This window comes from Halichoerus grypus, chromosome 3 (assembly GCF_964656455.1).
Source record: "Halichoerus grypus chromosome 3, mHalGry1.hap1.1, whole genome shotgun sequence".
Taxonomy (NCBI): domain Eukaryota; kingdom Metazoa; phylum Chordata; class Mammalia; order Carnivora; family Phocidae; genus Halichoerus; species Halichoerus grypus.
Genome location: NC_135714.1, coordinates 193,749,981 through 193,764,650, shown reverse-complemented (window position 1 = coordinate 193,764,650; position 14,670 = coordinate 193,749,981). Strand labels below are relative to the sequence as shown.

Sequence of the window (14,670 nt, the reverse complement as noted above, 5' to 3'; positions counted from 1 at the left end):
CCATTGCAAATAAATTCCACTACAAGGTGATAAATGCAGAAGTGGGTGTAAGACTGGTGAACTGATGGGTGTCTGGGATTTGTTTTAAAATGTTCCGGGGTGGGGGTGGGGGGCTGGAAAGAAACAAACTAGGTCAGAGAGAAATAAGATTTGAAAAGTGTTGGTAATTGCTAAAGGTGGGTAAAGGGGTGCCTGGGGGGCCCATTTCTTTCTATTTTTGGATATGTCTGAAAATGCACGCGATTAAAGAAATACTAAAAATACAAGGGAGAAAGGAACCACAGTGGAGGTGAGCATAAGGTGGAGGTGAGGAAGCTGCAGGGAGGCCAGGGCTCCTCCAGGAGCAACATCGGAGTTGCTTTCATATTTGTAATAAAATGATTGTGCTTCTCTTGTATGGAAATGCATTTCCATTATCCTTGAACAGATACTGTTAGGTGAGTTGAGTTTGGGAGGACATATAAAAGTTGGTAAAATAAAGCAGGGAAGAGCTTTGCAGGTGATGAAGGGTATGCTGGCTGGCATCCACTCCTTCCAGCACCGTGGCATGCCAAGTGCTTTGAGCGTAGGCTTGTCAGTTATTGAGTCAGCTAGCGATGTTTTCCTACCTGCGAGGTTCACATTCAGTGATAAGAGAATTGGAGGGGAGAGAATGAAACTCACCACTGCTCCTGGGGAACAGGGCTTTTTCCATTGGCATTCAAGGACTTTGGGGATGAAGCTTGTCTTCTTTTCAGTTTTAAAATGCTCATCAGATTGAAGAACTGTATCGTTTGAAAACTGATCTTGGGTGATCATCAACAACCATTGCCTCAGCAAAGGACTGAATCTCAAGTGCCAAATTTAACTGGAAGGAATAAGCAGCTCTATCTTCAAGATGAAATATGGAATTATTTAAATACAAGATGGGAGGAGCTCTGTGATAGCCCATGTTTATCAGAGGTGATCAGGAACCCCAGGTACTCAGAAGACATTTACAATATTTTCTTCACTTCTGATTACCCTCCCTTTATTTCATCTTCTTTATCATGAAAATAACCAAACAGGGCACCTGGGTGGCTCAGTTGGTTAAGTGACTGCCTTCGGCTCAGGTCATGGTCCTGGAGTCCCAGGATCGAGTCCCACATCAGGCTCCCTGCTCAGCGGGGAGTCTGCTTCTCCCTCTGACCCTCTCTCCTCTCATGCTCTCTCTTAAATAAAAATCTTTAAAAAAAAAAAAACAAACCAAACATCCACAAAAATAGAGGCTATAACACATATCCATGCTTGTACTCAGCTTCAATCCCTATCAATACTTGGCTATGTATTTTTAATTCTCTTAGATAATTTCACCCAGAAATAAAAGGACTTTTTAAAAAAACCACAATGCGTTATTACATCTAAAAAATTACCAAAAATTCCCTATGATTGTCTAATACACAATACGTATTCAATTTTCCCTGACTGACCAAGAAGTCTTTTTATAGTTTAATCAGCATCCTAACGAGGTCCTCCATTATGTTACATCTCTTCACTAACCTATAATGTTATTCAAGAACTTTGGTTTTTGTTTTGGTTTGTCCTCTCCTTCCCCCTCTATTCTATGTAAAAATCTTCTAAATGGAAAGCTGGAAGACAGGAATGTCAGGTTGGTGTGATGGCTTTATGACATTTTTCGTAGCAGCTTTCATCTTCTCTAAAGGAGACCCAGCACCCTCCATCTGAACAGAGGGATATTTGTGCCTATGTTCACCTGTTTAAAGCTTCTGCTTTGAAGAATAAAGTTTACAAGGAATCTTCAGCTGTATGGATAAAATCAGTGAGATAACTTCAAACTGATACTGATACCAGACATTCGTTCCTGAGAACCTTTTTCAACCATACACTTAAAATCAGCATTATAGATGTTCTAAATGATTACCTTGGGAAATTAGCGTGTGAGCCTGACAGGGAAGAAAGATGAAATTGTTTAATGAATGTATTTCATACTGATTATTTAAAAACAAGTAATCATTACATGATGGATCTTTCACCACACACACCCACACATGCACACACATACCATCAGAAACTGCTAAAAAATTATTCAGAACACTTGTTCAATAAAGACAGTAAGGCAGCCTTTATTCAAGAGGGGCTACTGCAATGGGGCTTTGTAGGGGAAAGAGGTTGGACTCAAGGAAGTTGGACTCTAATAAGGACAAATGGGGATGTACGGGCAAGGCACAGGGTGGGGGTCAGTGGATGGAAAATCGCCAAGAAGTAAGGGTGAGGGGGATTCTTGCTAGACCAACTCCACAGAATTCTGCAGGCAGCCCAGGGGATCAGATACCAGGGTGGAGGATTTCCCCTAAACTGATTTAGCAGCATTCTTGCTCAAACAGGATTCTCCAAGGTCAGAGAGAAGCCCAGGGGCAGACCTAGAGTGCTCACAAGAACCAGAAGAAAGTTTGGCCAGAGCACAGTCTTTGTCGATGCACACTTGGCTTACAACTACTTCCCACCAAATGTTAATTTCAGGTTAATAATCCCCCCACCCGTCCAATAGTCAAGTGTTTACTGTTCTTAAAGGTTGAGCGCACTGGGTAAGCAGAACCCTTCTTTTCAAGCGTTGCATCCCCCGCCTCACAGAAAATTAAACCAGGGTTGCCCCTTCCCAGAGAGCTTCGCCGGGTAAAGCTCTTGCATTAATAATCCTGTGACCCGTGGGACCACTGACTCCAAGTTCCGCGGAGCATAAAGAAACTTCCAAAGTGGTCAGACAGGCTGGGTGACTTCAGGACAATGAGCCTTTCTGCTCTAAAATCGGAACCCAGCTGCGACGAACGCAGGTTTCCGGGCACTTAGCAGACCGGAGCTGCGGACTCCGTGCGGGCGGACCGCATCTCTGGGCCGCGGGTGCAGTCGTTCCCGCCTGCCCCCCGCCGCGCACGCGCACGCGCCGCACCCCCCCGCCGCGCACGCGCACGCGCCGCGCCCCCCCCCCCGCCGCGCACGCGCACGCGCACGCGCGGTCCAGGTGTGGGCTTCACGTTCCCGCCGCCGGTGCCCGCTTCCGTCCGAAAGACGGTGCAGCAGCTGGCAGCAAGCCCCCCGCCCCGCGCTGCGATTCCGAAGCATAGCGCAGAATGCCTTGTAAGGATTTTGCAAAGCCCACCTAGGAGGTGAAGCGGTGTTAAGTCGACCTTTTCTTTCCAGGGGGCGGCAGGGTCCGGAAAGAGAAAGGACGCGTCCGGCTTAGACTGCCCCCCCCCGGAACAGACTGCCCCCCTCCCCCGGCACACACACACCGCCTCGCCCGCCCCAGGTGCTCACCCCCACCTCAGAAGTCCAGTGGAAGAAAAGTGGAGAAACTCCGCCTTCCAGGGCCCAGCGACTAGTGTCTGAAAGGGAGGCCTGGGGATGAGCGCGGCAAGGCGGCCGCAAGGCCTCCGGGGCTGACTCAGGTGGGTGCTGCGGGGATTTCTGCTCCGCGCTGCCCCCCAGGCCTCCTTCATCCTTCCCGTCTGTTTGGTTTGGCAGATGTGCGGAGCCCCCCGTGACCCCGGGCGCCCAGCCCAGCGCGGCCGGAGCCTCGACAGACAAATCCTTCTTTGTGAGAAGGGCCCGCCTCCCTGGTGAAACCACCTGTACTCCGGATATATAGGTCTGGTCCTAGAGAAATAGTTAATCGGGAAATGGCCACTCGATATTGTCGAGGAAGAAAGCAAGTTACGAAACAGCACGTGTGATACGATCTTGTTGGAGAGGACAAAACCAACACTAGGCACACATACCCTGAGGTTTCGAAATGACCAGAAGTATACACCCCAGACTCTATTTTTGGATTACTGGATTATAGGTGATTTTCATTTTCTTTATTTTATTAATCTGTTTTAAGTGTTTTCAACAGTAAATGGCTTTTTCTTCTAACGAGAATAAATGATAAATGTTATTTTTAAAAGGAAAGTTTCACAGCCACCAGTGGGAGGAGAGTCAGTGGATGGATCCTGGGCATGACCTTGCTCCTTAGTGACCCATGACAGTCACCCTGGAGGTAAGGTGTGTGAAGGCTGCGTAATATTCTAGGATGAGGATATGATTAAGCAGTTTATATCCCCACCCAGAACTCTCTCTTCCTATTTGAGAAGTTCTGCTCACAGGAGTAGTAGGTGGATCTTTGGCAATATGATTTGGGAGAAGGTAAAAGGTTCTACATGTCTCCGTGTAACCCCGAAATTCCCTTTGGGTGAAAGAATTGTTAGGTGTCTGAGACAAGGAACCTTCTACTCAACTCTGAGGCACAGATATGTCTGCTTGTGAACCGTGACTGCAGACACCCACCTGAGAAGCATCCTGCCCAGAGGCACAGGCCTGGCTGTAGGAGCTCCGAGGGGCCAGAGCATGAAGGGAGGGAGACCAGCAAGGTAAAGACACAAAGATACATTTTTGAGGGGTCATTATTTTCCCCCTAAAAGGCCAGACCTGGAATGTTCACACAGACATTCCAGTGGCCAGAGGAAGTAAGGAAATGCCATCTCCCTAGGTGCCCAGGAAGTGGAAATGGTAGACAGAGCGTCATCTCTGCCACAGGAACCCTTCAGCTGTATCACTACCTCCTCCACAAGGGTCCTTCCATAGCCCTCCAGAATCCTCTAGCATTTCCTGTGCATACTGCCCATCTTGTGACTTTTTAGAGGATGCATTCTGTCCCCTGACTGGACAGGAGCTCCTTATTATTTTTTTTTTTTTTAAAGATTTTATTTATTTATTTGAGAGAGAGAGAGAGAGCACATGAGAGGGGGGAGGGTCAGAGGGAGAAGCAGACTCCCTGCTGAGCAGGGAGCCCGATGCGGGACTTGATCCCAGGACTCCAGGATCATGACCTGAGCCGAAGGCAGTCGCTTAACCAACTGAGCCACCCAGGCGCCCCATGGAGCTCCTTATTTTTCACCTCTTTGCTCTCCAGTGCCTGGTACAGGGCTCCGGAGGGCGTAGGACACCACCGTAAATGGCCAGGAGGTGACTGAGGTGCTCAGAAGTGTGTCACCTGTGCTGTCCTAGTGCATTACTGAGAACAGTTCTGTGGATGGAATACCAAAGTTAACAGCCAGTTGCTCTCTGCTCGGTTACTGAACTGGACAGAGAAGAAAGAGAATCCAAAACTGAGGTCAGCTGCCTTACTGATTTAGTCAGGAGGGAGAAAGTTCTCCCAGCCAGAGCACCCAGGAGGTCCAGCTGGCTGCCTTCAGAAACTTACGTCCTGGGAAGCAATGGGTCAACAAACACCTAGCTTTACTTGTTGAAGTTGAACAAGGATTTATTTACTGATCAGACAGAATTTTTTTTAAATGTGTATTTCCTGCTAAGAATGGAATTAAAAGGCAGCTAATCCTGGCAGAAATTGCTGATTCCATGTCTGAAGACAAGAAATGTAAAGATGAGTTCAGAACGCTTTGTCATACCAGAAAGCAGGGAAAAAATAGCCCAATATTGCTAGCGTCATGCCGGAATGACCTTGGAGCCAAGCCGAAGAGGCTCCCAGTGGATCTATAAATTCACAGTGGCACTCAAAAGAAACAAACTTCGTAGGCCATGTTGGAATATGTTAAAGAACCGTCTTATTTTGAGAACTGACAAAGAAAAAAAATCGTGTATTTTGCTGTTCCTAAATGAATTGTACTTTAGAGTAACCAAATAGCTGATGGAATAATTTTTCTTTATGGGAGTATTCCAGCTAATAATAACTCTTGGTAATGATTACCAACAGCTTGTGATACCACAAAAAGAGACAAGCTGACACTGTATGCCTCCTGATGGAAATACACAGTCCTATGAAATCATGTTGGCCAAAATTTGAACCTGATCCTGATCGTGCTTCTAGATGTAACTAGCAATTTTCAGAAAATACAGTGAAGTATTAAGTGGCACTGTAAGGACCTAAGCAGCAAAATCCAAGCTATAGGGGACAAAAGCTCTTCTGACAAATAAATTTTAAAGAACAAAGCGAGTGGTAGGAGAAGAGGGAACCTATACATTGAAAGGTACTTGAGATATGTATTATTTAATTCCAGGGGATCTAGTTGGTTCTTTTTTGAAATCTCCTTGCAGCCACTAGACTATAACCTCCATAAAGGCAGGGCATTTTGCCCATTTTGTACATTGCTTTATTCCTCTTCCCTAGAACTGGAATAATATTTGTTCACGGACAAATACATGACTTCATCTCCCTGCTGTAGCTAATGAGATAAGGAATAAATGGCTGACTTAGTTAAGACTCTTTGGGAGCAAATGAGAGCTGACGGTTCTTCTGTTCCCTCCAATGTTTGATGATCTCAAAGTCTGCTGATTCTTCCCCTGAAAATCTATCTTTAGGACAGTTACCGACTGCTTTAGTTTGGGTTCCAAAGAGGCAGACCCTGAGAACCCTGAGAAAAGTATTCAAGTGCAAGGAGTTTGTTTATTTTGGAAAGGATCCCAAGAAACATCTATGGGTAAGTTGGGAACTGAGAGAGGAACAGAATGGCAGCCAATACAGGGTGTATTATAAAGCACATCTCTTTGTGGACATCTGGAGCTTAATGCCAGTGGGGAGTTCTGGGAGTCAGTGTAGGGTTATCCCACGTTAGGGGCGAGGGAGCTTTGGTCTTTGTACACCACTTGCATCAGTCATTGAATGAGGACTGCTGGGGTTGGGGTGAGGGGTTTATTCAGTTCAGAGCCACAGGTGGGGCACCTTCATCAATTACTACCCTGATAAACTTACTGACTCTGACAGTATATATCTAATAAGAGAAATACTTAATACAGTGCTAGGCTCACATAGATATTAGCCTGGGGTAGTAGATAAATCAGATTCTGGAGTCAACCCAACTTGGGTTCAGCAATAACTTCTTCTATTTACCTGCTTTGTGACCCTGAAAAAAATCACTCAGCGTCTCTGCGCTTCAGTTCCCTCGTATATAAAAAGGGTCTGAGGCATAAGATTGATATGGAGAATAAATAAGATCGTACCTGGCAAACAGCGCTAGAAAAGAAATTTACATCTTTTCCCTTCTCTTGGATTTAAGCCAAAACAATAAATTATGAAATTTCAGGCATCGGCGAACCAGGAGAAATCTGCTTGGAGAGGAAGAGGAGAAGGGAAGACAACTTTCTGGTATTCCTGAGTTGCAATATGGAGGAAACACTGCCACCCTGCTTCCTAGTTTGGAGCTGGGGTGTCCACGAGAGTGCAGTACCACTGACAGAAATGGAGACGATGGAGACAGAGGTTGTTTCAGTGTGAGGATGACTAATGAAGCCATTCAGGCAAATATTTGGACCTTTAGTCCCTGAGAGGTCAGAGATCTGAATGCCATCCTAGACTTTGACAACCTACTAGCTCAACTTAAGCATACTTAGCAAATGTATATACACTTTGATATAGATCACTTGATTTGAGTTAGAAAACACCATCTAGAGTTTTCACTGGGGCAAGGGACATAGAAACACAACTTGGTGAGAGACAGAAGGATTGGGGCAAAGGGAGAGAAGGTCAGTCGGCCTGTGGTGCCTACAGTGTCTGAGAAGACTTCTCATTCTCATGTGTGGAAAAAAACCATTGCTATCACTAATGCACATGACCGTATGTCCCAGTCTCTCTCAAATTTATATGGAGCTGGGAATGAAAAGGGCACAGTTGGAATCGTTTGGGTTTTGGTGTTTCCTCCTAAATGCTTCAGGACTTTGTTGTGAAGCTTCCAGGGATCATACCTGCTTGTGGTTTGTGGTTCCAGTTGTCATTCAGATGGGCCAATTTTTTAATGAGTGACTAGAATGGTAGTAGGCAAATGAGAAATGGGCAGGGGTGGGGTGAGGGAGGAGTTCTCAAGTATAGATGTAAAAATGAGAAAGAATGAGGAGGAGGAGGGGAGGGAGAAAGGACAAGAAATAAGAAAGAACAGGAAGAACTCCACAAAGGACTGGGATATAAAAATTTCCAAAGAGTAATTCTGTAGTTTACCCATATATATGCAATAAACGTTTGCCAGTCCCTTCTAATGTGTCAGGGATGGTTCTAGGAGCTGGAGACACATCAATGAATCAAACATGCCTTTCTGGCACTTACATTCTAGTGGTCCTGCTGGAGGGCCCATTTAGGAAGTTGTGGCAAGACTGAAGTCCGGTTTAGTTAAGACTTTGTAGCTCTTTGGGTCCCTTGGCATCATCCCTTAGGTCAGAGATCTAAATTGAGATCTGCCTTTTACAATCTAAAAGCCAAGACACAGCAGAGTGTCTGCTGTGAGAATTCTCCCTGGCCAGATAGGATTGGAAATTGGAAGAGAACCGACTCAGTGAGAATGTTGCCAAGCAACAGATCAGAGTCACCAAATCCTCGGAAACCTGGGTAAGAGAAAAGCAGCATGGTTGTAATTACAGTGTGGTTCATCTGCCTCTTCCTTGAGTAGCCGTGGGGCAGGAGCAGATGTTTATCTTCAGCGGGGGCAGAATCTCTCCACATGGAATCCCCATGGGGTGCTTCCAGTTGACGTATTGGTATCCTGGTTACTAGGCCTTCCTTTGCAGAGCAGAGTATGCCCCAGAAGTTTTGTAACAATCATCTAGAAATCACCAGATGAGTAGATGAGTAGCTAGCAAAGAGCAGATAGCTGACACACTACCTTCTTGCCAAGTGGGCAGCAAGATATATACTAAAATGCACTGGTAGTTCCAAGACAACCAACAATCCCACACAGAAAGCTGCATTCGTAGATGGCAGTAGGACACCAAGAGACCCAAGGGGAGGAGTCGTGCAGTAAGCAGGAGATCGATGGTAAGGTGTGAAAAATGGGTTCTCACCTGGCTCTGCCGCAGACTAGCTGTGTGATCTCGGACAGGTCACTTCAGTTCTGCCCAGAATCTGATTCCTTCTCACCATCCCGCTGCTACTACTCTCCAGCCACCGGGATCATTGCAACATCTGCTGCGTATCTTCACACCCCAATGGTCTAGAATCGACACAGCAGCCAGAACAAGCCTGGAAAAGCTCTCAGATCTTGTCACTCTTTTGCTCCATCTCCCCAGTGGTTCCTCTTTCCTTCAGAGGAAAAACCAAGTCCATGCAATGACCTGGAAGGTTCTACAAGATCAGACCGCCTACTACTGATCTCCTCTCCTACTACTCGAGCCCCTCTTCACCCTGCTCCCCATGCTGTCTTGACAGTCCTTGAACCTGCCGTGTACTGCTAGTGCAGAATATTGGAATTAGCTCTTCTCTTCTCTGTGCCTGGAACCCTGTCTCTCCAACTAGCTCAAATCCAACCTCCTCTTCTACCCCAACTCTGCTTACATGCTGCTTTCTCAGTGAGCCCCATTCTGACTTCCTATTTGAAACTGCAGCCCCTCAGTCACTTAACCTGCTCTATTTCTTTTTCTAGAGCATTTATTACCTTCTAAAATACTTAATAATATACTTCTTGATTATCTTTATAGTTGATTATCTGCATTCCTCTAAGACCCATGAGGATAGGCATCTTGCTATATTTTTTCACCGATGTACCTGAACTGGCTTAAAAGAACACCTGACACATAGTTAGTGTTCAACAAATATCTGTTAAATGAACAACTCAGAGTACAATGAAAATCTCCATTCACAGGCAGATGGGACTCGAGGCTGAAATGACTGGAATATCCAGCAGGTTTCTTGCTTTGTTGTCTTCCCAAGGGGTGGGAAGGGATACTTGGGTAGAAACACTACCCTGTCGACTTCCAGGGAAGTAAAGAGTGGTTCTTTCTTGAGCTTCTTCTACCAGCTTGCTCCACCAAGTTCCTACCTATCCCCATGGGATTTGTGCTTGACTCAGAGATGAAGGACCAGACTGCTGTCTATCACAGAGTGTCTAAACTGGAAGGGATCCCCTCCCTCTTACACACAGTTCGGAGGCATTCATTTCTGCCATGCCCCTTGTATTGAAAGGAATCCAGTGCAGGGTTGTGCAGAAGACAGGATCCACTACTAAGTGGCCAGATGGTTTTCTTATCATTGGCTGAATCAAGTGCCCTTACACATTAAGCTGTGTTGAGATCCAGGACCTCTGCCAAATCATGTTACAAATAGAAAAAGGCAAGTCAAGTCCTGACTGTCTCCTGGTAGGAGGTTAAGTTCCTTCTAGGTAGCACACTCTACAGAATTGTGACCAATGTTACCCCAGCATATTCATCCTGGGTGGAATAGAATGAGGGGTAATAAAATAATCTCTTTCAAGGAGGCCCTATGCCCCCCCCCCCCCAGGGACAACAGATAGCAAAATGCAAAAATAGAAGAGAAATTAATTGTGATTATTTTACTGTTTATAGAAATCACTAAGAGTTTAGCTGCCCTTTTTACACTAAAAATATTTTACCAAAAAATCAAAATAACACTGCAGTGTCTCTGTGCCCATCGTGCAACTTCAGTGACTCGTTCAAAGCCAACCGTATTTCATTTACCACTCACCAAATAGCAAATACGCTATTTCAAAATAAGGCCATATTTCCAGATTCTGGGTGGACAAGAATTTTGGGGGAGACACTATTCAACCCAGTATAGACCTCAACCAGCCACATCTCGTGACAACTTGCTGGAGATAGTCAAGTTTCTATTTTTCTTGAACCCCTTTGGACAAAATATTTTAAACTCCCTTTGCTTACTTTTCAACATTTTAAGTCAAATGTACAGATTCCAATTGTGTTTTTTTTTGGTAGACTTTGGCTATCAAATGTGCATCACAGGGGTCTGTGATGAGGTTTGAAGTCTGCTGTGCTCTCTGGTACTTGGGTTGGCACTAGAGAGTTTGTCTTTTTTTCTTTCCTTCTATAGTTATTACCTGCCACTTCTTGCTGTTGTTAGCATTTGTGTTTGGGTAAATAGATCCTCTGTCATTTCTAATTTCTGTCAGTTAGAAAGCCACAACTCTAAGTTTGCTGTAACTGTCCAATTTAGCCTGAAATAGTCTTAATAACAGGCCGAGGAGCTTCCCTTGACTAGAATAAAGTGTATTGAATGCAAATGTCACATGCAGCACACACAGAAATAAGCCAGAATTCTAGAGGTTTCCTCACTTGGAACTTGTCGAGAAAGCTTGACCTCAATGAGATAATATTATAGCTCATTTAGACAGGAATATAAACAATTCTAGGTGTTGATATTGATTTCCTCTTCCTTGTAATTAGAGGTCAGCTGATAACATTTTGGCCTCACAGCCAGGGGCAAGGGACCCTGTCCCAGCCATCCAGAGCAATGTCCCTGTGTATGGCTCTTCTTTTCTGTGTTGAGTCCCTCCTTTTTTTCACCCCCCCAGCCTTGCATCACTAATCATGGATCAGTGCACTTGTTCAAAGCAAAGTCTTGAAGCATGCAAGTTTCATTAATTGATTTCTTTAGAAGACTTTGCTTCCCTCCAGTATACTCTACAAAATGTGGGTTAATAGGAACAGCTGCAGAGTGCTGTCAGTCCGTCTGTCTCTCTCTCTGTCTACCCCAGGCATTGTTTTCTGATGCCCGTAATTTCCACCCCATCACGAGGCCCTCTTCTGCTTTCCTGGCTCCCACTGATGCATTTGCTATATAGTTGGATTGTCGATGCGTGGGGTGTGACTGTACTTACTCAGTCTGATAACGTGTAGAAGCTCAAGTGATAATGGAACATGCAGTTCTTGTATCACTGAGCCTTGGATTCCCAAGCGCATTAACCTCTGGCCCCTTTTCTGCCAGGATTCGACAAAGAAGTCAAAAGTTTAACTCCAGGGTAGGAGAAAATTGACTGTGTAAATGCAGATTTTTCTAGGCATTAAAATGAAAGCTCAAATACTGACCCCATGGTCTCCTGCAATCGTTTCTTCTGAGAAAAGGGTCAGTAGACTGTTTTCAGTGAGCGTATTTTTAGATGGTTTGCCATTAAATCCAGTTTTGTAGGTATATGGCTGGCTCTGGGTAAAACATGGCCAACTTTGACTTTGCTCCCTCTGCAGCTCCTGTCTGAGTCCTCCTCCTGTCTGATAGTCCCTTCTCTGTCCCAGGTCCCCCACTGCATCTCCCTTCCTTAGGCAGCACCCTATGCTCCAGAACATCCCATTTCTAAAAGCATAGTCCTGTCCTGGGGTCTGTTTCCTCAGGGTTCAGCTAGATACTGACTAACGCAACACGGAATCCTGGAATTTCAAGCTAAAAGAACTTTAGAGGTAAATTAGATGGATTAATTTTAGTAAAGAGCTGGACAAAGGGTATATGCATATGCATATATGTGTGTGTGTGTGTGTGTGTGTGTGTGTGTGTGTGTGTGTAGGTAGGTGTATGTGTATACATGTATATATATATACCCACACAGATACAAAAGAAGTATAGTGTCATACTGGGGTGCTGTGGGGGGAGTCCTCCCAATTACTCCACAACCAAGGTTTATTCCCCCAAAAGACCTGCCCAGTAAATGACACGCAGCTGAAATGATCTTCTCGCTTTTGTTCACTGAGCCACGTAAGACATAGTGTTACACCAAGTAGGAGACATTGGTGAGCCATTATCTTCCTGAGGAATTGCTGCTATGAGAGTTCACTCTTTTTTTACGAGGACACAAGTTTCTTTAAAAATCTTGGAATTCAGCAATTTTTTTTTTGAATTAGAATTTTTATTTTGCGATAATGAGCGAATCATGTGCAGTTGCAAGAAATGCATTTGGTACTTTCAGTTGAGGGAACAATTTCATAATGCCTTACATACTGTAGGCATGTTCAGTATGTAATGCTTGATGGATAGATGGATAAAATAACTATAATTCATGCCTCACAGAGGTCTGTTGAGGGAGATATGTTCAGAAGTTACTGGGCCCAAGGCTAGAAAGTGAATCTCTTAGATCATTTGGTGGCTCTGTGTTTTGTTTTCTTATACATTTCTCATTTGTAACGTAGTTTTATTTAGTTTTTACACATGCAGTATGCACTTAGTCGCATCATGTTTTGCTGTTGTTAATTGGCAAACATGATGAAATCTAACTTGTGAAATGCTAGTCTTTTCTCCACTGAGCTGGTCAGGGGTGAGAAGTAAGCCGAGGAGAACAGCGGCTGGGGAGAGCCGAGGACTGGATGGCATCTTTCTGAAGGCTCCGGGCTTCTCTGGTTATGTGCCTCCGATGAGCAGCATGGCTCACGGGTCACTTTCCCACAGCACAAACGGAACATCATTTCCTTTAGACCAAACTCACCCACAGTGGCTTCTACTTATCATTCTTCCATCTCCCTCTAGAATCCTGACAGACAAGAATGCTGCCTCAGGCCTGCCTGCCGTGCTGCAAAGTATGACAGCCTGCTCTCAGGGAACCATAAATATTTGGAATTTGAAGTGGATTCGGGACTTAAAAAAAAAAAACAAAATAACAAAACACCTTAAGAAACTAAAGTTTGAGAACAAGTTAGCCAAACCCTGGATTCCTTGAAATGCATTTGAGAAGCATTGCATTAAAGCTGACCTTTTTGCAAGAGTTTCTGGAGAATGATGTTTAGTGGGTTTTTTTTTCTTTTAATGTGATAAAAATTCACTCTGCCAGCTGAGCATGTGCTACGGGGCGAGAGCAGGTTGCTTTCTCTGCGGGGGAGAGAAGTGTTCGAGTGAGGCCCTTTGGGCTACTTCCTGATGCTGGTTACAGCTTTGATGAAGGTTTAAGCTGAAAGATACATCAAGTTTGAAATACATATTTTACAAGGGGAAGGCGTGGGACGGTGTCCTGGATTCCATCAGGCATGCACAGAGCCTCCTGTCACGCAAGGCAGAGAAGGGGGTTGAGCTTGCTGCTCAAATCCCTGAGGAGACGAGGTCCTCTTACTCACCCTCAGGAACAGTCATATAACTTCTCCGGAGACCTGTCTAAACGAAGAAAATACAGTTCTCTAATTGTGAGGAAGGCCAAGAGTAACGTTGCACAGAGAAAGAACAAAACAGAGTAATCATCTGGTTAAGTTGTTTGGTGAAATTTTAATGCTTCCTCCTCCGTAGTCCTAGTAGGAATATCTTGGAGATAGTGGTTTACCATGCATAGACCAGAGTTCTCGAGGCCATGAATGCAACGGACTATCAGGGTCAAAGGCAGGGCCTGCATCTTAAATCACCACGTACTTGCTGGTAGCTCTCATAGGCGGTGGCAGGAATCAGGGCTGGGGGGGTTTGGGACTGGAATCTGGGAGGTGTGGGGAGAGCAGTGTCGGCAGATACGAAATCGGGCCCTTCAGACTTGCACAGTAGGACTGTTTTCAAATCATATCCCTCCTCCTACCCCAAGACCACTCACTTTCCCTGGCAGGGCTAGCCCGACCTTCAGCTTGTAGGTTAACCCCCTTGTGTTATTTATCCTTCCTCTCAAATCTCACAAAGGGAGAATCTGGTGACAACCATCATCAAGGGGAGAGCTAAACAGAAAGAAGGACAGAAGGCCTCATCAAAGGCCCAGAGGTGTGGAAGGCAGACACCCAGCTCTGACCTCCCCCCACCTTGTATTTGTGGATGACCAGCTCAGGCCCTTTTGACCACCAACTAGAGCACTAGCTCCTTCTCCATCCTATACCTCAGACCCCTGGCAACTTCTCCAACTGCCCCAATCCTGTTACTTGGAACCTAGTTCTTTCTGACCCCAGGTCTCCAAATCCAGAATGGCAAATTCTGAGAGTTCAAAGGAGACATGAGAATTTGATAGAGTAGCTCCAGGG

The 14,670-nt window shown here is 45.2% G+C and overlaps 1 long non-coding RNA gene across 5 annotated transcripts; it reads left to right on the top strand.

Annotated features, from left to right (window-relative positions):
- Positions 1–2,998: 2,998 nt before the first annotated feature.
- LOC118522350 (uncharacterized) lies at positions 2,999–14,087 on the top strand. 5 transcript variants are annotated; one of them, XR_004910579.2, is made up of 4 exons: positions 2,999–3,143; positions 3,502–3,820; positions 3,924–4,015; positions 13,217–14,087. It is a non-coding gene; the product is annotated as an uncharacterized LOC118522350 (long non-coding RNA). The 5 variants fall into 5 exon arrangements; XR_013446662.1 differs by having other exon boundaries at positions 3,002–3,114; XR_013446663.1 differs by lacking the exon at positions 13,217–14,087 and adding an exon at positions 8,838–11,792 and having other exon boundaries at positions 3,002–3,114.
- The last annotated feature ends 583 nt before the right edge of the window (positions 14,088–14,670 follow it).